Source organism: Megalopta genalis, chromosome 2 (assembly GCF_051020955.1).
Source record: "Megalopta genalis isolate 19385.01 chromosome 2, iyMegGena1_principal, whole genome shotgun sequence".
NCBI classification, from domain to species: Eukaryota; Metazoa; Arthropoda; class Insecta; order Hymenoptera; family Halictidae; genus Megalopta; species Megalopta genalis.
The window spans coordinates 2,425,825-2,452,826 of NC_135014.1; the positions used below are offsets into that span (position 1 = coordinate 2,425,825).

Here is a 27,002-nt window from a genome sequence, read left to right on the forward strand (position 1 = left end):
CGCGAAATCATTCGATTCGGATCCCGCCGGCGGTCCAAAAGTTTCGGATCGAAAGCTAGCCAAATTAGTCGCGCGAAGGAGCCGCTAATTAAAAACATACTCGAATCGCAGCGCGACCGAGCGGCGGCGGCGACGAAAGTTTACCTTTCGAAAGTGGACGCGGCGGTCGATATTGAAATGGAAACGTCTCCCGAAATCGCGGCGGCTTCAATTTTTCCGGGACTCTCTCGGCCGGCGTCGCGCGAGTTCGCAAGCACCGAAAGCTTCCGGCGAAATTTCGAGACGACTCGACGATCGACTTTTCGGCCGAGGACCGCGTTCCGACGCGGACATTTTCGGCGGATTCGCGGACCGGATTCGCGGCGCGTCGCGACGAAGCGACCGCCGCCTCATTTTTTTTTCGCGGCGCGGCGCGACGAAGCGACCGTCGCCTCATTTTTTGCCGAGGGCGCAAGCTTCTCTCCTTCCCGGCCCCCCCGCGGGAAAATTCCGCGCCGCCGGGGCTTCCGCGGGACAAAATCCGCGTTCGACGGGAGAGCCGCGCTTTTCGAGCGCCGCGGTCGCCGACGTGCGTTCCCGGCGCGAAAGTTTTATCGAACGTCGACGCGTAACAACGTTCCCGGCGCGAGATTCGGAACTTTCGGCCCTGCGGGAGACGAAATATTCCGGCCGGCGAGAATTAAGAGAGCCCCGGGCCGGGTTTACGAGCGTCGTTCTTGCCGTTTCTTCGGCGACCCGGAATTCTCCTTTTTCGATAAGTCTCTCGCCGTCGAGTTCGCCTTCGCGGGATCGTTCGAGTGAAAAACCATTCGAACAAAGAATTTATCGAATCATTCGAGTGAAACGTTATTGGAAGAACGAATTTTTCGAATCGTTCGAATAAAAAACGATTCGAGCAAAGAATTTATCGAATCATTCGAGTGAAAAGTTATTGGAAGAACGAATCTTTCGAATCGTTCGAGTGAAAAACCATTCGAACAAAGAATTTATCGAATCATTCGAGTGAAACGTTATTGGAAGAACGAATTTTTCGAATCGTTCGAATAAAAAACGATTCGAGCAAAGAATTTATCGAATCATTCGAGTGAAAAGTTATTGGAAGAACGAATCTTTCGAATCGTTCGAGTGAAAAACTATTCGAACAAAGAATTTATCGAATCATTAGAGTGGAAAGTTATTGGAAGAACGAATTTTTCGAATCGTTTCAGTGAAAAACTATTCGAACAAAGAATTTATCGAATCATTAGAGTGGAAAGTTATTGGAAGAACGAATCTTTCGAATCGTTCGAGTGTAAAACGATTCGAATAAGGAATTTATCGAATCATTCGAGTAAAGTCATTGGAAGAACGAATTTTTCGAATCATTCGAGTGTAAAACGATTCGAATAAGGAATTTATCGAATCATTCGAGTGAAAAGTTATTGGAAGAACGAATTTTTCGAATCGTTCGAATAATAAACGATTCGAATAAAGAATATATCGAATCATTCGACTAAAAAGTCATTGTAACAACGAATATCTCTAATCATTCGACTGAAAAATGATTCACGACGAATTCATCGAATCATTCGAATAAAAAGTTATACCGTTAACAACGAACTTTTCGAATCGTTCGAATGAAGAATTTACTGAGTCATTCAACTAAAAAGTCATTGTAACAACGAATATTTCGAATCATTCGAGTAAAAATGTATATCATAACAACGAACTTTCCGAATCGTTCCAGTAAAAACTGATTCGAGTAAAGACTCGTTCGAGCAAAAAATCACTCGACTAAAGAATGATTCTAATAAACTCATAGAACAATATACGACGAACAACGAATCGTTTGAATAAAACATTCGACTAAAATCAATTCATTCGCGCTCGATTATCTTCGATAAATATTTCTTCGAAACAGTACCTGTCGGAATAATGCCGGATTCCGCAAAACGCAACGATGAAAACGGTGCAAAATGAATGCGCAAGAAGGAACCCGGTGTGTTTCTCGCTTCAAGGCGAGAATCCATTGGTTCGCGCGATTTATCCATTCACGGCAAAATAATAGATAGAAGATTAGAGGAGAGCAAAGAGAGAGCGAGAGCGAGAGAGAGAGAGGGAGAGAAAGAGAGAGCGCGAGAGACAGAGCGCGCGAGGGAGAGGGAGAGAAAGAGAGAGAGCGAGATAGAGCGCGAGAGACAGAGCGCGCAGGAGAGAGAGCAGGAGAGAGAGCGCGCAGGAGAGAGAGCGCGAGAGAGAGACAGCGCGCAGGAGAGAGAGCGCGAGAGAGAGACAGCGCGCAGGAGAGAGAGAGCGCGAGAGACAGAGCGCGTAGGAGAGAGAGCGCGCGAGGGAGAGGGAGAGAAAGAGAGAGAGGGAGATAGAGCGCGAGAGAGAGAGCGCGTAGAAGAGAGAGCGCGCGAGAGAGAGAGCGACGAGACGCGGCGGGGTCGGCCGGGTCGCTCGATACTCGAGGCGATAGGATCGATCGGGTCAGTGAATGATCCAGCTCGCGGGCCGATATCAGCCTCCCCCACCCCCACCCTGGCGGCGTTATCGTCGGCGTTCTGTTGGCGGGTCGTTTGAATTTTCGCACGAGCGGATATCGGGCCGAACATATCGCTGCGACGCGGCGCGGCGCGGTGCGGCGTGCACGGAGAGGCGAATATGGTATGACAAACCGACGCGCGGAATGTCCGCACACATCCATCGCCGTCTCGTATCTCGCGTGTTTCGTCCCATCCCGCCTTCCGTTTTCCTGCGCGCCTTCGCTTTTCCCCTCTGAACAAGCTTTCACGGGTCGGGCTCTCCCCCCTTTCCCCCCCAATATTCCCAGCCCCGTCACGCTCTACCTTGGTTAGTTTAGGCACACCCTTCCACGGGAAACGAGATTTCGCCTGATCTTTCGGTAATGTTCTTTCCACCTCTCTCTCTCTCTCTCTCTCTCTCTCTCTCTCTCTCTCTGTTTTATGTTTCAACGCCGACCGACCCGTACCGCTCGGCTGTTTTACGTTCACCAGTGAATCGACCGACCCATCGTGCTCAACTGTTTTACGTTTACTCTCGTGAATCCATCCGTAGCGTTCAACTGTGTTCTACGTTTATTCGCGAGCCGGCCCAACAGTGTTCGGCTGTTTTACGTTCGTTCGCGAAGCAACCGATGCTCTTCGGATATTCTACGTTCATTTGTGAACCGATATTTTTGGGACACCCTGTATATTGATCGTTGAAAATGGATACTTTTAATGGCGTTGAACGATATCTGAACTAATTTGTTATGTAATGTATTATGTGCTCGTGATAAAAGTAACGCGACGACGACGATAATCCAATATATATGTATATAATTTATAAATATATAAGATTTATAAAATATATAAATTTATAAATAATTATAGATAATATTATTTTGTAAATGATTTATGGGTAATTGAAATTTATAAATAATGATATAAATACTATATAAATAGTAAATAGTAATAAATAATGGAAAATAATAAGTAATAATAAGTAATAATAAATAATAGTAAATAACAAATGATAATAACAAATGATAATAGTAAGTAAGAAATAATTATAAATAATTTATAAATAATGATATAAATATTACATAAATAATAAATAACAATAAATAATAGTAAATAATAAATAGTAATAAATAATAGTAAATAATAAGTAATAATAAATAATAGTAAATAATAAAGGATAATAAATAATAGTAAGTAGTAAATAATGATAAATAATAGTAAGTAATAAATAATAATAAATAATAGTAATTAATAAGTAATAATAAACAATAGTAAGTAATAAATAATAATAAACAATAGTAAGTAATAAATAATAATAAACAATAGAAAGTAATAAATAATAATAAACAATAGTAAGTAATAAATAACAATAAACAATAGTAAGTAATAAATAACAATAAACAATAGTAAGTAATAAATAATACTAAATAACAGTAAATAATAAATGTTACTCATAAATATATAAAATTATTCACTACGAATCCGAAACGATCGCCGCGTAAATCCGGGTACACAGTGTCGGAAAGAATTACGAATGCTGGTCGAGTTCCGGCACGACTGTCGTCGACATCGCAGTCGAATCAACACAGTCTGCGGGGAATCGCGCGGCAAGTGGAAGCGAGAGATAGCTTCGAAGCACGATGCACGAAGCGCGCACGAAAGGATGACGAAGGAGTGGGGGGGGGGGCGCCGTTTCACCGAAGCGCGCACGCCCTTTTCGCGTCGCACAAGGAGCGTTTCTCCGCCACGGCGGGAAAAGGAAGTCGTCGTGAATAGGCTTTCCCTAAACAGGACCCGAGTTTTCTCAGGCAGGCAAAACGCGCGCGCGGCTTGTACCGGTGGTCCGTGGGAACCGTTCGCTCGTGCACGCTCCGACAGGCACAGGATATATCGACGTTTGTCTGACTAGCGCGACGCGCGCTACGACGACCGCCGCTTTTAAGGGCCGGTTCCCGAACCGAACGGCGTTTTTGTCTTCCGTAAAACCGGCTCGCGGCTTCCGTGGAAATATTTCGTAAAGGCGGAGCCTTCCGAAGCGTTATATTCGAACGAGAGCGCCGATATTTGGCAATTTTTTTGGCGACGCAAGACCTCGATGATCTTTATCGCCATTTTGCACATATATTCTTCGACATTTCAAGATACGAAATTAATTGATCGATTGATTACGTTTTATCGAATTTGATAGCGCAGTTTTTTCTGCGTTTTTTTCTTTCGATTTAGAACGAAAAATCGAACGATTTTATTAATTTTCATCGCGACAGTATTACGCGTCGTATGAACTAATAATAACGATATCTTAACAATAACATGAATAAAAGCATAACATAAATAAAATAACATGTTGTTTGTATAATGAACTATGAATTATTTAAACCATGTTTATTGCGTAATTGAGGTAGAGATTTATGGCGAAATTTATTATTATTATATTATTAAAATTTACTATTATTTTATTATTACAATTTATTATTATTTTATTATTAAAATTTGCTATTATTTTATTATTACCATTTATTATTATTTTATTATTAAAATTTACTATTATTTTATTATTACAATTTATTATTATTTTATTATTAAAATTTGCTATTATTTTATTATTACAATTTGCTATTATTTTATTATTACAATTTATTATGATTTTATTATTAAAATTTACTATTATTTTATTATTACAATTTATTATTATTTTATTATTAAAATTTGCTATTATTTTATTATTACAATTTATTATTATTTTATTATTACAATTTACTATTATTTTATTATTACAATTTATTATTATTTTATTATTAAAATTTACTATTATCTTATTATTAAAATTTATTATTATACTATTTATTTATTTATCCGTGTTCGAATAATTTACAGTGGAACATTCGTATCTCCGACAATGTTGCTATTGTTAAGATAAAGTTCACGAAGAAAACGTTTGATTTTTCATCCGGAATCCAAGGGAAAAAAACGTTAGAAATGCTTGCATCCCGTCGACGAGTAGTTCCACAAGGACTGCTCCGTTAAATAATTCGTTTGAAAGTCGATAAAACGTGACGTGTTTCACGAACGACCAAAAAAAAACATTTCTTATCTCGAAACGTTAAAGAATATATGCGCGAAGTGACGATGAATTTCGTCGAGGTCTTACGTTGTAAAAAAATTGCCAAGTATCACCATTCGTCTGAACGCTTCACCCGAGTCCCCCCTCCCTCCCCCCTTAACGGGGAGGGTCCCGCGTTCCTCTCGTCGACGAAACTTACCTCGGTTTCCTCCGCGCGGCGGAATACAGCGACCGTAAAAAAAACACACGCGCGCGCGCGCGCGTACACAAAAATGCGAAAACTCCGGGGCTTTTTTATTTTTTATCTAAACAAGCGATTCGACGAACGGCGGTCATAAACTTCGTCGGGCCATCCGCGGGTATCATCCACTGTCGAATACGCGCGGATGGAGTCGGGCCGGGTCCATTCATCCGATCCGAGCGGAAAAATCCATTTCGGATTATCGAGCCGGATCGTCGCGTATAACGAGCGCGAAACGCGGAAATATAATTTCATTCCGTCGAAATGATAAAGGGGCAGGGGTGGGGAGGAGCGATGAGGAGGGGGGAGCGGGCGCGGGCGACCGGGCCGAGCGAGAGCGAAAAATCCGAAATATTAGGACCCCCCATGAATTTCACATTTTCCGTGCATTTGTTGCCGCCGGAGAATTTTTATTTCCGCCCCTCCATCCACGGATTGAATATTTTCCGCTCGGAGCTTTTTCCCGTTTCGCGGCATTAGCCGGTGTCATTAAAATGATCTATTCGCCGGGAGAAAAAGTCCTTCGCCGGCGGATTTCGGCTCGTTGTTAGACCCGCGGATCTCTCTATGCAGATCCAATTTTTTTATAGCCGCGCGATAAACGCGCCCCGTTGATTGGAATGTTTATAGATTGTATGTTAATAGGGAGAGTAATATTAATTCTCGTGGATGAATTTGGGTTATGGTTTTTTCCGTTGTGACAGAGAAATGGTATTTGCGTTAAATTTATGTTATATATTATAATATTTATTTATATATAATATATAATATTTATTTATATATAATATATATATAATATTTATTTGTATATAATATATATAATATTTATTTATATATAAGATATAGTATTTATTTATATATAATATATAATATTTATTTATATATAATATATATAATATTTATTTGTATATAATATATATAATATTTATTTATATATAAGATATAGTATTTATTTATATATAATATATAATATTTATTTATATATAATATATATAATATTTATTTGTATATAATATATATATAATATTTATTTAAATATAAGATATAGTATTTATTTATATATAATATATAATATTTATTTATATATAATATATGTGATATATATCATATTTAATATTATATATTAAATTTATTATTAAATAACCGAATATTTATTTTTTACAATACTCTGGTAGCCAAACGTTTTATTATCTAAGCATTGTATTATTTCGATACATTCTCGCCTAGGTGAAAACTCGAATGAAATTGTTAACTAATAAAATGTTTCGGTATTAAAATATTACGAAAATAAACTCTCAAATAAGAGGAGTCTCTAATGTATTTAATTTTTAATGCTCAATCCGAGATAAATCATATCACATATCTTTTACATATTTATCGCAGGGATGAGTGCAGATTTAGTCTAGCACGATAGCTAATTAACTGTTCTATTATTCAGGCACTTATGCATCTCTGAGTAATTCCGAAAATCGACGCTCTACTGTAATAGTTATTTGATGTGTTTATAATAAAAATGAGAATAAACGGCATAAACGCGGAAACGGAGTGTCGTTGATAGAAGAAGAATTAAGAATAATGTTGCATCGCTTCCACTGTATTAGCGTCGTTAAAAATAATTGTATAATAAATATAATATATACTGTTTTTATAGAATGAATGAGGATAATTTTTATTTTGCGTAAGTTGAGCATAAAATTTTCCCACAACTTCAAACCAATTATTTCCGGTTGAACCAAACAATCCACGTAAAAATCTGCACTCTAATTATTAAGAAATAGTTGCTTCGTTCAGTCTCCTTATCATCGCTAGACCGCTGATCATTATGCGAAATAAATATTACGCGAGTCAATTGCAAGAAATATAAATCAGAGAAAAGTAATTGTCAAATTATTTTAAGGATACTGTCATTGCATTGATTTCGACGAATCGCGACAGTTCAATTATTTCTTAATCAAGCGTCATTTTAGTCTCGTACACGACTCGTACTCGTTTTTCTCACGAACGCGCAAGATCCGCGGTCTAATCCTCGCCATCAATAAATGCTCGCTATTTTAAACAATCCTTTTAACCAGTCCCGCCGACGAACAACAAAACCGAAGCTCCCGGTAATCGCCCAAAAGCCTCTGTCCGACTATGTATTCGTTTACCCGCACCACCGACTCCTCACGCTGCCTCAATAAACACTCGTGCTCCGCGTCATTCGCTCGCGATTTCCTCGTCCCGGATTTTCCGCGAACGTTCAAGGGGGACCGACGAGTCCCCCGGCGCCCTTTGTCCGCCCCTGGTTATTTTTTCAAGGGTGGTGCGTCCACTTCCGGCGCGCGGCGTTTCGAATCCCTTTCTTTCCGCGTTTCGACTTTCATGCTGCGACGTAAACAGCCGAGAGAGCCGGCTCTCTCTCTCTCTCTCTCTGGGTCTTCCGAAACCGGCAGCACCCCGCGACCCCCCTTTTGTCTACTTGTTCTTCTCCCAGCCGCGCACAAACCATCCCCCTCTTTTCAAACAGCATCCGACCCGGTTTTTTCCGCGCCTCGGCGAAACCTCCGGCGTATTCTCGTATCTGCATTTCTAGCCGCGTTTCCGCCCGTTCTCTCCGCGCCCCTCCCCCGCTCGAGTATCAGCCCCTCCGGGGCCCCCCGCGGCCTCCGCGCGACCCCACCGGCACTCGACCGTCCGCATTTGCATCCGCGTCCGTGCCCCTCCGCCTCTTTCGCGCGCGTTTCTCGCGTAATTATTTCTATCCACGATTGTCATGCAAATTTTTGCTGTTTTCCACCCCCCTCCTCGCCCCTGGCCCCTCGGTCCCTCTCGTAGTCTCTCTCTCCCCGTTGCACCGGGCGCCGAGCGCCGCCGTTGTCCGCGCCCTGTTCCCGTTGCCCCTTCCCGCGCCCCTCCGCTTTCTTGTTTCTTTCTCGCCCCGTCCGCTCGCCCGGCTCCTCTTTCACACCCTAATTTCGAGTATCGCCTGCGCCCCTTCTCTCCATCTCTCTCTCTCCCTCTTTCTTGCTTTCTCTTTCTCTCTCTCTCTCTTTCCCTTTCTCTCGGGCGCCCTTAATTCTGTCCATCGTCCCCGGTCCGCGAACTTTTCGACCATCCAGCTATTTGTTCGCCCGTGTCCTCCATTTTCTATTTTCTATTATCTCCGCGCTCTCTCCGGTCCTCTGTCCCCCTTTTTTTAGAGCTTCAACTCTGTCCGCCGTTTTTTAGAGCTTCGACTCTGTTCCCCTTCTTCGTCGCGCTCTACTTTTCTTTTCAGCGGTAACCCGGTCCCCCATTCAGAGCCACGACCGATTCGCCCTCTTTTTCTGCGAACTTTAACTCTTTGTCGACTCGATCACGCTTTCCTTCCAAATTTTAAGCTTGTATTATATTTTTGTGGACCAGGTTTTTTCTCCGCGTTTGAAATCTGACCCCCACTTTTTTCACAACATCGGTTTTCTTAGAAATTTAAGTCTCGACTGCTATTTTTGCTCACAACCCCCTTTTTGTGCAGATTTTAATCTTGTCGCACATTTTTGCTCAACCCTCTTTTTGGACAAATTTTAATCTTGCCCCCCATTTTGACTGAATCCCATTTTTGGGACAAATTTTAGCCTTGTCCCCCATTTTGACTAAATCCCCTTTTTGGGACAAATTTTAGCCTTGTCTCACATTTTTGCTCAACCCCCTTTTATGTACAAATTTTAATCTTGCCCCCTATTTTGACTGAATCCCCTTTTTGTTACAAATTTTAGCCTTGTTTCTCATTTTTGCTCAATCCCCTTTTTTGTACAAATTTTAGTCTTGTCTCACATTTTTGCTCAACCCCCTTTTATGTACAAATTTTAATCTTGCCCCCTATTTTGACTGAATCCCCTGTTTGGTACAAATTTTGCCTTGTCCCCCATTTTTGCTCAACCCCCTTTTTCGTCTAAAATATAACCTTGTCCCCCATTTTTGCTCAACCCCTTTTTTCGTCTAAATTTTAACCTTGTCGCCCCTTTTCCATTTCACTCCGGTATTCTTCCAAAATTTTAATCTTGTTCGTTATTTTCATTCAACCCCTTTTTTCCTTCCAAGTTCGAAACCAGTCCCCCGCCTTGCTTCATCCCCCCTTCGACCATCCAGTGTTTTGAATTAATTCGTTTTCGAGCAGCCTGTACTTTCAAACGAATTTTCCAGTGCCTCTTCCCCGTCCTCTTCTCTCTCGTGCTCTTTGTCTAGCTAGCGAAATCCATCCCCTGTCCACCCCCACTTTCAGAACGGACACAGTGCTCGACGTCTTCGGGGGCGGACTTCATTGTGAAGGGACGCATTAATTATTTATGGTCGCGAACGCTATATTGGCCGGGGAAAATGCGACGGGGGCTGCGGCGACTTAATGAGGAATTTTGCATCCGGATCGGGGGCCCTGTTTACCTCGCCACCCCCCCTTCCACCCTCGGCCACTTAATCGCGGAATTATTTATGGGCTTTCCGAGGCTCATTTTAATCTGTAATTTCATTTCACCGTTCCCTTACCTCCCCCACGCCCTTCTCGCGCTCTTCTACTTTCTTTCTCTCTCTCTCTTTCTCTTTCTTTTTGTCTCTCTTTCTCTCTTAGTCTTCCTCTCGTTTTTAGTCTCTCCCTCTCTCTTAGTATTTTTCTCTCTCGTAGTCTCTCTCTCTCTCTCTTAATCTCTCTCTCTTAGTTTCGCTCTCTCAGTCTCTCTGTTAGTCTCTCTCTCTCTCTCTCTTAATCTCTCTCTCTCTCTCTCTCTCTCTCTCTTAGTCTCGCTCTCTCTTAGTTTCGTTTTCTCTTAGTATCGTTTTCTCTTAGTCTCTCTCTCTCTCTCTCTCTCTTAGTTTCGCTCTCTTTTAGTCTCTCTCTCTCTCTTAGTCTCGCTTTCTCTTAGTCTCATTCTCTCTTATTCTCACTTTCTCGTAGTCTCGCTCTCTCTCTTAGCCTCTCTCTCTCTTAGTGTCTCTCTCTTTCTCTCTCTTAGTCTTTCACTTTCTTAGTCTCCCAATCTCTCTCTCTCTCTCTCTCTTAGTCTCTCCCTCTCGATCTCTTAGTCTGTCCCTCTTTCTTTCTTTAAGTCTCCCTCTCTCCTTTAATCTCTCTCTCTCTTTCTCTCTCAGTCCCTCTTGATATCGAGCGATCCTCGAAGAGCACATTATTTGGTCGTTACACTGGAAATAGTCCGATTTTATGGTGCACATCAAAGTCGAACTGTTACGTCTGCGGATTTACTATGTACCATTTTACAGTCTTAACTTTTGGACGTCCTATCTTTACTCTTTTAAAGACCGGCTTGCTTGTATACAACTTTCGGTTCAGCATCTGCTAACGTAGCCTGCTCCTCTGAGTAGAAACATTAATATAATGCAGCTATTGCTGGATAGATTCGTCAAACAGATTAATCTTTATCACTTAACACGATCAATGTTGTGTTACAATACTACAACAGTACAACATATGTTACAATATTACAATACTACAACATGTTACAATACTACAATATCGCACATTTGACGCGTGATCAATTCCTTTGCTACATTTGCGAAATTAACAACGTTATTCCATACGTTAACAACGTTATTCATATTCCTTCGATCCTCTAAAAATTGATTATCAAATACCAAATTGATTATCCAATTAATATCTATACAGGATGTCCCGAAAATGTCTCTTAATCTGGAAATGGGAAGTTCCTGAGGTCATTTGAAGCAACTTTTTGCTTTGCGAAAATTTTTTCCGAGGCTTCGTTTACGAGTTATTAACGGAAAACACTGACCAATAAGATGCGTGCTCGGCTGGCGCGCGGCGGCCCAGCTGACGAGTGCGCGGAGCCCACTTCCGCTCATTGGCTCGGCCGTCTTGCGCCAAATGATCTCGCCTCTGATTGGTCACTGTTTTTCGTTAATAACTCGTAAACAAAGCCGCGGATTGCATTTTCGCAAAGGAAAAAGTTGCTTCAAATGATCTCAGGAGTCTCGCATTTCCAGATTGCGAGTCACTTTCGGGACACCTTGTATAGATATTAATTCGAAGCCGCGGATTGCATTTTCGCTAAGGAAAAAGTTGCTCCAAATCACCTCAGAAATCCTCTACTTTCGGATTGCGAGACATTTTTGGGACACCCTGTATATATCGTATCTCGTGATATCTATAAAATATCGTATAAATATCACCTGCAACGAACTATCGCACCGCTATCGTTCCACTCGCCAATCGAATCTACGCGCCGTGACGCTACGTTTCGTGCCACTCTTCGCCGTGCTCTAATTGCTGCCCGTCTCGCGAAACAATGTCGTCGGACGTTCGTTCGCGGACCGATCGAAGGATAACGGGGCTCGAGCGTAGCGCAAACAGTTCTCCGCGGCTCGCAAAAATCCATATCGCCGATCTTCCCGAAATGTAAACAGACGACCGGCCAGAATTTACGCCGGCGTTTCCGTCGAACGGCGCGGCGATCCGCGAGCATCCGATAAAACGCCGTTCCGGCGGGCGTCGGCGACCGTTTAAACTGCGACGACGACGACGACGACAACCGGGGCAACGCAACGGTTCCGCGATCCTAATCGTCCCGTTGTCCAAACACACCGTGGCCAGATCGCGGTAATCCTTTCGCGGAAAACCCGGCGACACGAGCCCGACGGTTTTTATTATCCGCGGCCGGATCGATCCGCGGGCCGCGTTATCGAGCCCCGGCGAATTATTACGACTCTCCGGCGGAGCCGTTCGATTCGCCGCGGTGTGTTATTCGAAACGACCGAGTCACGATCCCGGCCATCTGTCAGACGAGAGACGCGTTTTATATATCCGGGAACATCGCGAGCGGCGCTCCCGTAGAAAATTAACCGCGATATTATGCCCGCGACGCGTCCCGAACGTCCGATTCCCGCGTTAAATACGTTTCTTTTTCTCGGTACGGTTCGCGGATACTCGACGATCCTCGTCGTTTGTCCGCGTAATTCGATCGAAATCGACGGAGCCGTGACGAGTTCCACGTCTGGGAGACGTGGTCAAAAAATCGGGTTAGAAATGATTATCACGTCTGAGAGACGTGGTCAAAAAATCTGGCCAGAAATGATTATCACGTGTGAGAGACGTGGTAAAAAATCGAGTTAGAAATCATTACCACGTCTCTAAGACGTGGTCGAGAAATCGGACCAAAAGTAATCATCACGTCTGAGAGACGTGGTCGAAAAATTCTGGCCAGAAATGATTACCACGTCTGAGAGACGTGGCCAGATAATCGGATCAAAAATTATTACTACGTCTGAGAAACAAAAAAAAATCGAGCCAGAAGTAATCATCACGTCTGAGAGACGTGGTAAAAGAATCGGGCCAGAAGTAATCATCGCGTCTAAGAGACGCGGCCAAAAAGATCGGGCCAGAAGTAATCACCACGTCTGAGAGACGTGGTTAACAAGTCGGCCCAGAAATGATTACCACGTCTGAGATACGTGGTCAAAAAGTTTTGCAAATCTTCGAAAGATTTCTCGTTTTCGATGGAGCGTGCACTTAGCGGCGCGTTTGCCGTTCTCGAATCGTCCCGATTTTCGCTATCGAGATTTTGTACCCGATTTATCGTTTCGGCCAGCCTCCCGCTGGTCGACTTCGCCGTTCGATCGTGAACGAATCGAACGGCAGTTCCGGACAAGTTAGAAATAAGATGAAAGCTCTATTAAATCTTGGCCGAAGTTTCGCGATTCGACGGAGTTCGCGGACGGGGAATTATCGAAGGTCTTAAATGATAAATTTCTCGTAACGAAACGAAAGAACTCGGGACGTCTGACTTGTGTCCGACCGAAACTACTTTCATCGTCGACAAAGACGTAAAGTGAGACGGCGCGCGAGAGAGATCGAAAGAGAGAAAACGAGAGCGAGAGAGAGAGAGGACCGATTCTATCAGGTTAAAAAGAAGTCCTAGAAGAATCGATCTCCGGCAAACCTCGAGAGTTCCTCCGAAGCCGTTTGCAAGTCGAGCCTCCCGCCTTTCGTTCATCTTTGAACGTAAATAATCCCTCTAATTAGCCCCGGGGCCGCGTTAATTATAGGGAGCCTCTCTGTTGCCATAAAAGTGAGGCGAAATTACTTCCAATTAAGGGAACTCCCGGCGAGAGGATCACGGGTAGAACCAGTTAACCGAAATGAATCGCGGTTTTGTGGCGCTTTGATCGGAACTTAGGCCAAGATTACTGCCGCGGATTCTTGTTTCGAGTGTCCGTGGCACGGCCATCCTCCTAATTAGGTGTTCGCCTTAAGTATTCACCTGCTTAACCTTTTAGGCACGACGCGCCACCATAGTGGCTTCCACGGATATCACCTTTTAGAACGACACGCCACTATAGTGTCTTTCGCGGATGCCATCTTTCAGAACGACGCGCCACTATAGTGGCTTTCGCGGATGCCATCTTTCAGAACGACGCGCCACTATAGTGGCTTGCTCTAGTAGCTCACTCGCTCATCGTTTGAACCAAATAATCGTCTTCGTATGCATTGTTTCACACTCCTTTCGTCCTCACATCGATTTACAACAGTCTACAGGGTGTCCCAAAAATGTCTCGCAATCCGGAAACGGCGGGTTCCTCGGATCATTTGAAGCAACTTCTTCCTTTACAAAAATGTTCTCCGAGGCGCCGTTAACGAGTTATTAACGAAAAACAGTGACCAATAAGAATCGAGTACGGCTGACGCGAGGCGGCCCAGCCAACCAGCGCGCGAAGCCCAGTTCTGCTCATTGGCTCGATCGCCTCGCGCCAGCTGAGCTAGCCTCTCATTGGTCACTGTTTTTCGTTAATAACTCGTTAACGGTGCCTCGGAGAAAATTGTTGTAAAGGAAAAAGTTGCTTCAAATGGCCCGAGGAAGCCGCCACTTTCGGATTGCGAGACATTTTTGGGACACCCCCCCTGTATATACAGTATCAGACTCTGTACAGTACACATCAGACTCTGCCGTCCAGAGAAATAGTCGCGCGCAGAATTCAGCCGTACCTAAAAGGTTAAGGTCGGTCGACCGTTTCCTTAACCGATACGCACACCTCTGCGCCGAAACAACGCCGACGATTACCATCGTTCTTTTATCCGACAAACTGTGTCGCATGTAACATTTTCAACGCGTTTTCTCGTGCCGCAAAATTCGCGCAGCTATCGAAGAAAAATAATCGACTGGTGTCCCAGAGACGCGAGTTCCAAAATCCCATTGGAAACACGTGCCTTGCTGGCCGCAATAAGTAGAATTGATCTGCCATGGCCAGGCGAACCGTTTCGCCTGGATTCAACGGCACGCGGATCTGCTGAATTTTCGGCCTTGCTTCTGCAAACTCAATTACGTTTTTCGTGCTCGTTTTCGCGCGTGGACGGTGCAACATGGTTGCAGATACATGGCCACATCGTAGCCACATTGTCGCAAAAGGATCGGTGCGAATAAATTCGGTCTCGAACCCGGGGATTTACCGCGGTGCTTTCGTACTTGTGATAAGTAGAATTGGACTGTCACGATCAGACAGATAAGTCGGTCTCTATTTAATGGCATTTGCAGCTGCTACATTTTTTTATTTGTCCTTGCAGGTGGAGTCATTATTCTGTAGTATGGTTGCAAGGTATCGGAACGACATTGTTGCACAGTATCGGAACAACGTTGTTGCGACGCATTATAGCAACACTGCTGCAGAGTATTGCAGTAACACTGTTGCAACGTGCCATGGCAACACTGTTGTCACGTGTATGATAACATTGTTGCAAAGTAATGTGGCAATATTGTTGAAACGTGGATAGTAACACTGTAATAAAGTAATATAGCAACCCTGTTGCAAAGTAATGTGGCAACACTGCTGTAAAGTAATGTGGCAACACTGTTGCAAGGCATTGCGACAACGTTGTTGCAACATACGTAATAACATTCTTGCAAAGTGTTGCGTGAACGTTGTTGCACTGCGTGCAGCAACATTGTTGAAAAGTGTTGCGGCAACATTGTCGCAAAGTGTCGCGACACAACGTTGCCGCAAAGATTGACGCGAACGAGACGCAGTCCCTAGGGAAGGATTTTCCGCGGCGGAATTACTCAGGGCAGGAGGGCTGTTCGCAAGGCTCGTCGAAAGTTTACGTCAGCTTGAACGGTCAATTAAATTGATTCGGAGCCTATTAAGGGATCGGCGGGAATAAAAGGACGAAACGGAATTAGCCCCGGTAGAGCCCGTCGCCGGCTCCTCGCGCCTCGGCGCGGCGCGACAGCAGCGAAATTAATGTCGTCAAGAAGTTTCCCGAGATTCAATTACAAAGTGTTATCGTTGGGGAATTATATTAAGGGAACGTTTCCTTATGATAATAGATCCCTTTTTCTCTCGTCCCCGGCCGAAAAACCACTCGGCCCGAAACTCTTGAAAAGTCTAATCTCGAGCTTTATTTCAACGATCGTCGTCTCCGCAAACCTCGTTTAGTTAATCCCGTCGGCGACGTTCCGTAAAACTCGTCTTTGCCAGCAGGCAATAGCGTAAAATTAATTACTCCGTCCTCCCCCACCCCCTCCCCGTTGCCCCGCCGGGGGATCCCCTCGACGCGAACGTCTCCGGCCGCACGTCCCCGACGTCCCGACCCGTCGTCTTGACGTCGGCCCTCCTCGTTATCCCTCTCGTCGTCAAAGATTCCGCCGATCTACCACCTCGAAACGATCGAGCCCGGACCGTCGATAAACCCGTTATTGTCTTATTACGCCCGATTAATTGGCGGATTCGGAGCCAACCTCCGTCGGGAAATATTGGCGTCTTTTCCCGCCGGGGAGACCTTGCCGGCCAATCAGGATTCGCGGAGTATCATCGCCGAAGTCCACCGATCTTCGTTCCACTTAACTTTGTGCTTTCGTTCGAGATGTAACCGGCTTACAACTTGTGTACGTGAGACGATGAAAATAACAGTAATACAGTAATGTTTCTCTAGTTGACGCTCGGATTGTCCACAAAATTGGACAATTTGGGAAGAGGAGATACGATTATTCGAGCCTTGCGGTTTATTTTTATAGTTATAAATTGTCCAAGATTATAAAAACACGAGCCGCAAGGCTCGAATAATCGTATCTCCTCTTCCCTAATTGTCCATTTTTCTGCACAATCTGAGCGCACAATTAGAGAGACATTACTGAACTTGGAAGCGAGATATCGAGTTCTAACAGAGGACAACTTCGAGCGACGATAACTCCGCGAAAAATCACCTCGGGACGATGACTCTTTTTTTAAATTAAAGCTCGAAACCTCTATTTTCAGATAGTGTATCTGTATTTTAAGTTCCACGCACCCTCGCTACTGTAATCCTTGAAATGCGAGGCCATGTTCGTCATATTCGGAGGTCCATAGAAAAATGGATATAAATTGGCCAACTTTCAGTGATGGTAATTCCGCGAAAAATCATCGTAGAATAATGATCTTCCTCTGAAATTAAAGCTTGAAACCTCTACTCTAAGGTAGTTTTACTTTATTATTTTAAGTTTGATGCACCCTCGCCACTGGAACCCTTTAAATGCGAGGCCATGTTCGTCATATTCGGAGGCCACGTGACACATCCATATAAAAATGGATATAAATTGGCCAAATTTCAGTGACGATAACTCCGCGAAAAATCATCGTAGAATAATGACCTTCCTCTTAAATTAAAGCTTGAAACCTCTACTTTAAGGTAGTTGTACTCGACTTTAAGTTTGATGCACCCTCGCCACTGTAACCCTTTAAATGTGAAACCATGTTTGTCATATCGAAAATTGCCAAGTTTGACGAAATGCTCATTGGTCAGCTTCGACTGACGATAGCTCCGCGAAAAATCACCTTAGGACAACGACTATTTCTTTAAATTAAAGCTCGAAACCTCTGTTTTCAGACAATGTATCTATATTTTAAGTTCCACGCAACCTCGCTACTGTAACCCTTTAAACGCGAGGCTCTGTTCGTCACACGTCATACGTCATATCGTCGAGTTCGACGAATCGCACGGACATTGGACAATTTTTGTCCGAGAAGCCGTTCACAGCAGAACGAAGTTCGATGTTTCCCCTTTAATTTAAAAAAAAAGAAACTCGGCTGCGATTTTTTCGCGCAAAGTTACAGCAGTTTATAGTAACCCTTGTACGTTCTCCAATGTATGGCACGAATTGTCAACAACTATAAAAACGACTATAAATCGAATAATCGTCTCTCTTTTTCCTAAATTGTCCATTTTAGTGGACAATCTGAGCGTCAGTAAGGGAGACATTACTGTAATATCGAAAGCTTTCGCGTCGTTTCGTGAAATTAGACTTTTCTAATTCTGCGCGCAGTGTGAATGCGTTTCATAGGAAAAACGCGTCGCGCGAGAATGTTCAAAAAATTTAAGTAGACGGAACTGTTCGAAACCTCTGGATCGTCGATGATCGAAAGAGATAACTTCTCAGTTATCGTTCCAATGTTCTCGGAACTTGAATTACCTCTTCGAATTATCGCGTCGCAATGGCGCGTTTATGCTAAATCGCCCGAAAGGCCGAACTTCGTTGACAGGAACCGGCTGGCGAACGGAACGACGAACGATTGTCGGAGGCGAGCCGAGGTCGGATAATACGATACGGGCGCGTGTAAATCGAGGATCAAATTTTTGGGATCGTCGAACGCCGGCGGAATCGGTCGGAAGGGCCCGAGAAAAGTTTCGAACCCGTGGCTCGCCGGCCAAACTATTCCGACGATTCGGCGTTGCAGCGCAAAAGCCTCGACGCATATTCCGAATTGTTAAAAACTCATCGAACGCTTTTAGCGAAATAACGAGGGGAAAACTTTGCTGCGGGCTCGCCGAAGATAAGGGATAATCGATAACTCTCCGACCGCCTATTTATCTGGCCCCCGGAATTCAGGAAAAATGTCCGATAATTTGAATGCGATGGACGGCCGGGCGAGTGCTCTGGTTATCCGCTTTCTCTCTCTCTCTCTCCTCCCCTCTTTCTCTCTCATTCTCCTTCTCTCTCTTTCTTTCTCTCTTTCTCTCTCTCTTGCTCCGTTATTGTTACTGTTATTGACTTCCGAAATTCCGCGCGATTGTTTATCACGCACCGCCCGTAATCGCTGGAACCGTCGCGCTTCCGCGAACGAGAGATCGTAGATACTACTTTTGCGCTTTTGTCCGACCGGACTCCGGTTTGTTCTACTTGTTTTACCGTTCTTCGATTATCGACTACTCTTCCTAGATTCCCGTTTCGATAGACACCGGCTGTTGACCATTTGTAGCTTCTCCTCGGTGCTTCTTTTTTTATTGTCTAGCACGTCCGATTATCTGCGGACTATTTCCGGCGGAGGACGGTTTTGCAATCGTTCTTTAATTCGATTCTGTAATCGACCTTCAATTTGGTTAATCGATCTTTCATTTAGCGATCCTTGATTACAGATTTAAAAACAGTTATTTGTATATATAATTTATTTATATTATATATATATATTATATATTATATATTATATATTATGTATTATATATTATATATTATATATTGTATATTGTATATTATATATTATATATTATATTATTATATTATTATATTATTATATTATTATATTATATATTATATATATATATATAACTATATTCGCTCTTCTCGATTTATCTTCTATAATCGTCTCTTCTCAAGTTATCTTTTACTATTCTTCTTCAATTTATTTTTTTTTATAGTCGTTGCTTAGCTAATCGTGTACAGATGCGATCTACACCGACTAGTCGCGGTATATAACAGTTCTTGTAATCAGTCAACGCTATTTATAGCCGGTACCGTTGCGTGCGCAGAAAAAATTTGTCCGGGACGTTGAATCATGCCAGAATGCATGTCAGCATACGCTTTAGCTGTACGCCATTTAGCTCTTCTGTAATTAATTCCTAAAGTTGATCCGATTAGAGCGCGCTCCTTTGCATATGTCTGACCATACGCGCACCTCCTCCACTGTCAGCAGAAATATTTCTTGTTCAGACCTCGGACGGCGCACCTTTCTCGCGATTGTATCCATCGACGATGTTTCTAACAATTCTGAGCATCGTTCAACAAATTTTTCCAAACGTATTTTCGAAAAATTTACTTTAATCGTGTTTTCAGCCGTTGTACATTATTATTAAGAGATGAAGAGATTATGATATTACATGAAGATTTCTAATCAAGCTTCGAGCAAATAATTTATTTATCCAAATTCCAATTTTCAGAAAATTATAGATCCTATATATATAGCTCATACTTTATTACTTTATTACTATTTACCGAATAAAAGATTATCATTATCAAACGGATACAATTGAGCCGTTTACTTTGAAAATGGCATAAATCACTTTTTCAAAAAAATCGAGTTAATGGTAACGCTAATTACAATTGAACGGTATCTTTTCATTTTTAAAAAATTTGCAATCAATAAGTTGAGAACTATTGAGATTTGTTCGAGAGAAGTTTTGCTAATTAACGGTACAACAAACATGTTTATTTTGAAAGTGGCGTAAGTCGCTGTACTCGGGAAATTCATTGCGGGGCTTAGTGGAAAAGAAATAGAAACGTGTGATAAGTGTGTGTGAAGTATCGTTTTGAATTATTTTCAGTATTTTTAAAAAAGTCGTGATCACTGAACTTATTTTTATAAGTGCGAAAGAATAGTGCAGTTTTGTAAATTATATTATAGCGATGCGGCGGCTACCTCCAGACCCGCCAGCAGATGGCTATAAAATGTTTTATAAACTAACTTTAGATGAAAAAGATGAATTTCTAACTTTGGATTTGTCACCAAAAAGAGGAAGACCTAGGAATTATTCACAAATAGAAATGGATCCGTTATACGCTGGATCTCGTCCTGTTTCTTCAGCAAAATACAAAGACACGATGGACTTGCTTAATTATATACCCCCGATATACCACAGTTATTTAAAAAATTTGAAACAAAACACGATTTCCGAGGACTTAATCGCTCCTATCGATGACGAAAATTAAATTGAACCGATGTATTTTCATATAAATTATTTATACTTATGTTTCAAAATGTACTAATTATTTTTGTATTTTATGAATATTAAAATAAAAAATACTTAAATCAAACCTTTATATTGAATATGTTCATGGTATAAATTATTATTATTATATATGTAATTTATTCAACAATTTTAGTAAATCACTGTCCTTTCGAAACATCGCTTCGGTAAAATACGTCGGACAAAATTAATATGTCAGTCATTTTTCTAAACTATTTATTTTGAAAGTGGCTCAAGTCACTTTACCGTAATGAAAAATGGTGATTTTGTAATGTTTATACGAAATTATTTATACTGAGAAAAATATCAGTATCCTGAGATAACAAATACAAGTAAATCTTCTCGAAAGTTAGTATCTATATTTCTAAACGTGTTAAAACGCAAACCCTTAAATATATCGACTTAAAAACAAAGTGACTTATGCCACTTTCAAAATAAACGGCTCAATTATCACCGTACCGATAAATCAATTTGGTATGAACAACTTTCGATCGCATAAATTTCAATTTTATAAATAGAGAAAGTTAAATCGCGAGAAAGTTTCCTTCGCCCCGAGGCTTCCCAAAACATTTCCAAATCGTTTTCAACGCGCGTCCGAAAAAGTCTGCGACTTCGCCGGCGCGTTTCCTGGCAAACGTAGAATCCACGTTCGCCGTCCAAAGGGTTTGCAGAAAGGATTCGACGCAGTCTGCCAATTTTTGCGTCCTTGTTCTACCGGGAACCGAATAGCTCGTATATTTCTCGGCGGTTAGGTAGATTCACGGTAAATATAAGGATCGCTGAGTTCAGCGTTGTTCGACGATGTCGAGCAGCGTGCTGCGTGGCAGCAGATCCGACGGAACGAGCTTCCTTTCGCCGCGTCTCGCCGATTCTTCAGCGGTAAATCCTCGCGACGAACAGCTGTTTCCGTTCCGTTCCGCCGCGATGCGGCCCGTTTCCACTCGTTCCCGGGCCGGTGTACTCGTATCCAACGCCGGCTCGAAACACGGGAACAGGGAACACGGCACGTCGATTATTCGGTCGAGCAGGACCACTCCTCCCGGGGCCCGCAATTCCCTTCTCGAAGAGCGGCACGCATGCCTTCAATTTCCGTAACGTCAACGCCGCTTGTTGCAATCTAACTTGTGTCGTTCCGCTCGATTGTTTTTGAAGGCACTCTTGTTTTCCCTGCCTCCGCTCTCCCTCTCCTCTTCTCTCTGTGACTTGATCTCCGTTCCTCACTCTCCCTCTCTCTTTCTCACTCTCTCTTTCTCTCTCTCTCTCTCTTCGTTATTCTTTCTCTCCCTTCGACTCACTCCTTTAGTCTCTATCTTAGTCTCTCTCTCTCTCTCTCTCTCTCTCTCTCTCTCTCTCTCTCTTTAGTCTCTATCTTAGTCTCTCTCTCTCTCTCTCTTTAGTGTCTATCTTAGTCTCTCTCTCTCTCTCTCTTTAGTCTCTATCTTAGTCTCTCTCTCTCTCTCTTGGTCTCGCTCTCTCTCTCTTAATCTCTCTCTCTCTCTCTTGGTCTTTCTCTCTTCGTCTTACTATCTCTCTCTTACTCTCTCTTAGTCTCTCTTTTAGTCTCTCTCTCTCTCTCTCTCTCTCTCTCTCTCTCATGGATCCGATAACTTCTGCGACGTGTCTACCGGCGTGTTACATCGGCCCCTCTAATACTACCACGTTGTCACCGTCGACGCCACGACGATTGCGACGGCGGTGCTTGCATCGCATTTTCTGCAGCTTTGGGAACATCGTCCGACACGTTGGAAGCCAAATTTCCCAAAAATTACCGCGACATCGTAGTCGGTTAATTAATGGAACCTGCTGGATCTCGACGAGAGAGGATTTCGTCGCGATGAATCAGATCTTGAAACCATAACGTGGTCTCTCTCTCTCTCTCTCTCTCTTTCTTCCTCTCTCTCCTTCTCTCTCGCGCTCTCTCTTCTACGCGCTCTCTCTCCTGCGCGCTCTCTCTCCCTCCCTCTCTTTCTCTCCCTCTCTCTCTCTCGCGCTCTCTTTCCCTCTCTCTCTCTTCCTCTCCCTCTCTCTCTTGCGCGCGCTCTCCTCTCTCCTACGCGCTCTATGTCTCGCTCTCTCTCTCTCTCTCTATCTCTCGCACTCTCTCTTACTCTCTCTCTCTCTTTCTCTCCCTCTCTCTCTCGCTTTCTCTCTCTCTTTCTCTCTTTCTCTCTCTTTTTCTATTTTTCTCCCACTTTCTCTCTACTTCTTTCTCTCTCTTCCTCTCTTCCTCTCTCTCTCTCTTTCTCTTTCTCTCTCTCTCTCTTCCACTCCCTTTTTCTATTTTTTCCCCTCTTTCTCTCCCTTTCTCTCTGAATTTGGTCCGCCGGTCTCCATCTAGTTTCGAAACAAGCTAATCACTTGTCGCCTACGTCCGCGTTTCGGCTCGTTGATCCGGCTGTTTTGTATGGACGAGGGGATCCATTAGCCTGGCGCCGAGTGAAAAGGATCCGCGAACTTTTGGCAAAGTTCCCCGGGCCCGGGGATCCATGGAAAACACTTGCGTGGGCGGCTCAGAAAAAAGAAGAGGGCACGATTACGCGGCGTGCCGCGCATATTAAGCACCGCTCCGTCCTCGCGTCGCGTTGAATTATTTAAACCCGATCCCCGCCGGCTGATTATCCCCGATCCGGGCCGTGTCGCTGTCCACCGGTTCCGTGCACGCAACCGCGTTTATTTAACGATCAGTGACGCAACTCCCGACGCGAGAGAGCCTTCCTTCCTTCCTTCCTTCCTCCCTTCATTCCCTCGATGCTACTTCTCTCTTCTTTCGATCCGCGAGTCCGACCGGAAAGCTGCGCGCCGCTCGTTCCTATGGCAACCGTTAGAATGAACAAAGCGAAGCTTCACTTTAATTATTGTTTCATCGACAAGGTAGAGAAGAGCTCTTGTTCTGCATTAAATAAATAACCATAATGCACTGCGTAATTAAAACCGTAAAGGTAACAGCCTTAGAATAAAATTGATTAATTCTCTCTGAATAAATGAAAAATCTGAATAAAAGTTATAGTTACATTGAATGAAGACTCTTCAATGTTGATAAATATTTTCTATGAAATATTACGAACATATGACGTTATTGTTACAATAATCGGATCTTCGTGCAAGATAAACATTATTTTCGACAATTGCAACAAAAAAAGGAGCGAGATAGACATTTATTTCTTCTGTTAATAATTGAATAGAATTTCCATCGTTCTCAATTTTAGTTACCCATTTTTGCAATAAATGCGTCAAGGTTATGTCAAGTTTATGGTAATAATAATATAATAGAATTTCTATCGTTTTCAATCAAATACATTTTTGCAATAAATGCGTCAAGTTTATGTCAAGATTATGGTAATAATAATTTAATAGAATTTCCATCGTTTTCAATTTTAGTTACCCATTTTTGCAATAAATGTGTCAAGGTTATATCAAGTTTATGGTAATAATAATATAATAGAATTTCTATCGTTTTCAATCAAATCCATTTTTGCAATAAATGCGTCAAGGTTATGTCAAGGTTATGGTAATAATAATTTAATAAAATTTCCATCGTTTCCAATTTTAGTTACCCATTTTTGCAATAAATGCGTCAAGGTTATGGTAATAATAATTTAATAGAATTTCTATCGTTTTCAATTTTAGTTACCCATTTTTGCAATAAATGTGTCAAGGTTATATCAAGTTTATGGTAATAATAATATAATAGAATTTCTATCGTTTTCAATCAAATCCATTTTTGCAATAAATGCGTCAAGTTTATGTCAAGGTTATGGTAATAATAATTTAATAAAATTTCCATCGTTTTCAACTTTAATTACCCATTTTTACAATAAATGCGTCAACAATCTGCGGTCTACTTATAACGTTATTAACAGTGCAATTATTTCTAGCCCGACGATGGCTCGCGATCGTAGAAATGCATAGATTTCTCTCATTAAATCGCAAATGTAATTTTCGCCAACAATTCGGCGCACTCGTAGAAGGCTTCGTATGCTTTTTAAAAGCATCGTTCCTATTTTTCCTATTTTCTGCACAATTTCAGTCCGTCGTTTGTCCAGCGGCTCGAAGATTGCGCGCCGCGGAGATTGGTAATTGCGCCGGAGACGCGGCCGCTTGCCGCGGCTTTAAAGCCCCTAATGGAATTGAAAGAAACGCGAGAGCTAACCGACGTTAACCGGCCCGCAGATATTTTTAAGCGGACAAGCAGCGAGCCGGGGAGAGCGCCTCGGCCGGCTATTTCTGCCGGGAGAATCGCGTCGCGCGGCGCCTCGCGGCTCCGGCTCCGCGTCCTGCCGCTCCTAATCTTATTACACCGCCGCTTTGTTTTATTAGGTCGCGACGGACCCGCTTCCCCCCTGCTTCCCCGCGGTGCTGCGGAAGTTTCCGCAGCCGCGGCGGACACTCGCGCGCTCTTAAATTCCGCGAGCCACCGCCGGGGAATAATTTCCGCGGAACCCGCAACCGGAACTTCGCCTCATCCCCCCTCTCCTCCCGAAGGTCCGCGGCAACTTTTTCTTCTTCCGCCGCCGGGTTTATAAACCGTGAAGAAATTCCACGGGCGCCTGCCTAACCCGCGAATACCCATTCGAATTCGTCAGCGGTCCTCGCGCCGGGACGAAACTCGCTGATATTCCCGTCACTCGCGAGAGCCCGTGATTTTTCGGAATTTTTGCACGGAGCTGGCGGAGTTCTTTTGAAACGAGTCCGTGCTTTCGAAAAAGTACACGCATCGCGCAGAATGCGGTGTAATTTCGCTGCGAGATCTTAAAGGATGTCCGAGTTCCGGAAGATTTTGTAATATTATGATATCGTATAATAACTTAATAATAATAATAATAATAGTAATAATAATAATAATAATAATAACGATAACAATTTTAATAATAATTCTATAATGTAATAATTTAATGATAATAATAATTTTATAATGTAATAATTTAATGATAATAATAATTTTATAATGTAATAATTTAGTAATAATAATAATAATTTTATAATAATAGTATAATTTATTATAATAAATTTTATAATAAAAGTCCGAGTTCCGAAAGATTTTGTAATATTGCGATATTGTATAATAACTTAATAATAATAATAATTTTATAATAATAGCAGTATGATAATATAATAAATTAATAATAATAATAATAATAATAACGATAACAATTTTAATAATAATTTTATAATAATAGCAATCTAATAACATAATAAATTAATAATGTAATAATATAATAATAATAATAAAGATAATAATTTTAATAATAATAATAATAACTATAATTTGTAAAAGCAAGAATAACGACAGTAAGTAAGAAAGACTTAATTAGATAATAAATTAATAATATCAATAATGTAATAATGTAATAATATAATAATAATAATAATAATGATAATAATTTTGAATAATAATAACTATAACTTGTAAAACCAAGAATAACGACAGTGACTAAGAAAGAAGTTACTGGACGAGACAATAAAATAGAATACGAAACATAAATGATCCTAATAGTTCGAAATAAGAGCAGATAATATAAAATTTCACCTCGAAGATGAATCGAACAATTTCTCGCTGAATCGACAATTATTTTTTCGAATTTGTATCGAATTGTGTGAAAAGAAATTTCGCCGGGGAAGTCTAATCGCGTCGATTGTAAATCAAAAGAGATATCGACAGAGAATCTTCTTACATGGTAGAAGTTTTGCTATCGCAATTGCCGCGCGAGAATGCTCCGAGACTGGTCCGTGCAACACGGTATCGACGACGTTTCTGCCGATGGTAGAAGTTTCGCAAGGCCGTCGTCGTCCGATTGTACAATGGAGAAGCTCTTTCACGGGACTCGACCTAACCCAGTTCTTCACTCGATACTCTGTTTCGTTCGAGTCATTTTTCTCCGGCCGGCTATAGAGAAAGAGAGAGAGAGAGAGAGAGAGAGAGAGAGAGAGAGAGAGAGAGAGAGTGAGAGAGAGAGAGAGAGAGAGAGAGAGGACCGACCTTCTCCGGTTGTTTGGCCGTTCCTTCTTTGACGTTCCACGCGCCCGAGGATATGTAACTTAATATCCTTAGCGCCCGGTCGAACGTGCGTTCAATATTTGATTCTACATTGGCCGTGTCCGACGAATACGTACTTACTCCACTTCGCCGGACACAATGGGTCTTCTCGATGGAAGCCGCGGCCAGAGAGAGAGAGAGCCTAACCCAGTTTCGATCGATCGGCCGCTCTATTGCCACTTCTCCGTTTGATA

At 42.4% G+C, this 27,002-nt stretch overlaps 1 protein-coding gene across 3 annotated transcripts in view; it reads left to right on the forward strand.

Moving 5' to 3' along the window:
* Positions 1-27,002, forward strand: part of Syn1 (Syntrophin-like 1) — an 897,245-nt gene that overhangs the window by 678,518 nt on the left and 191,725 nt on the right. The window lies entirely within an intron of this gene.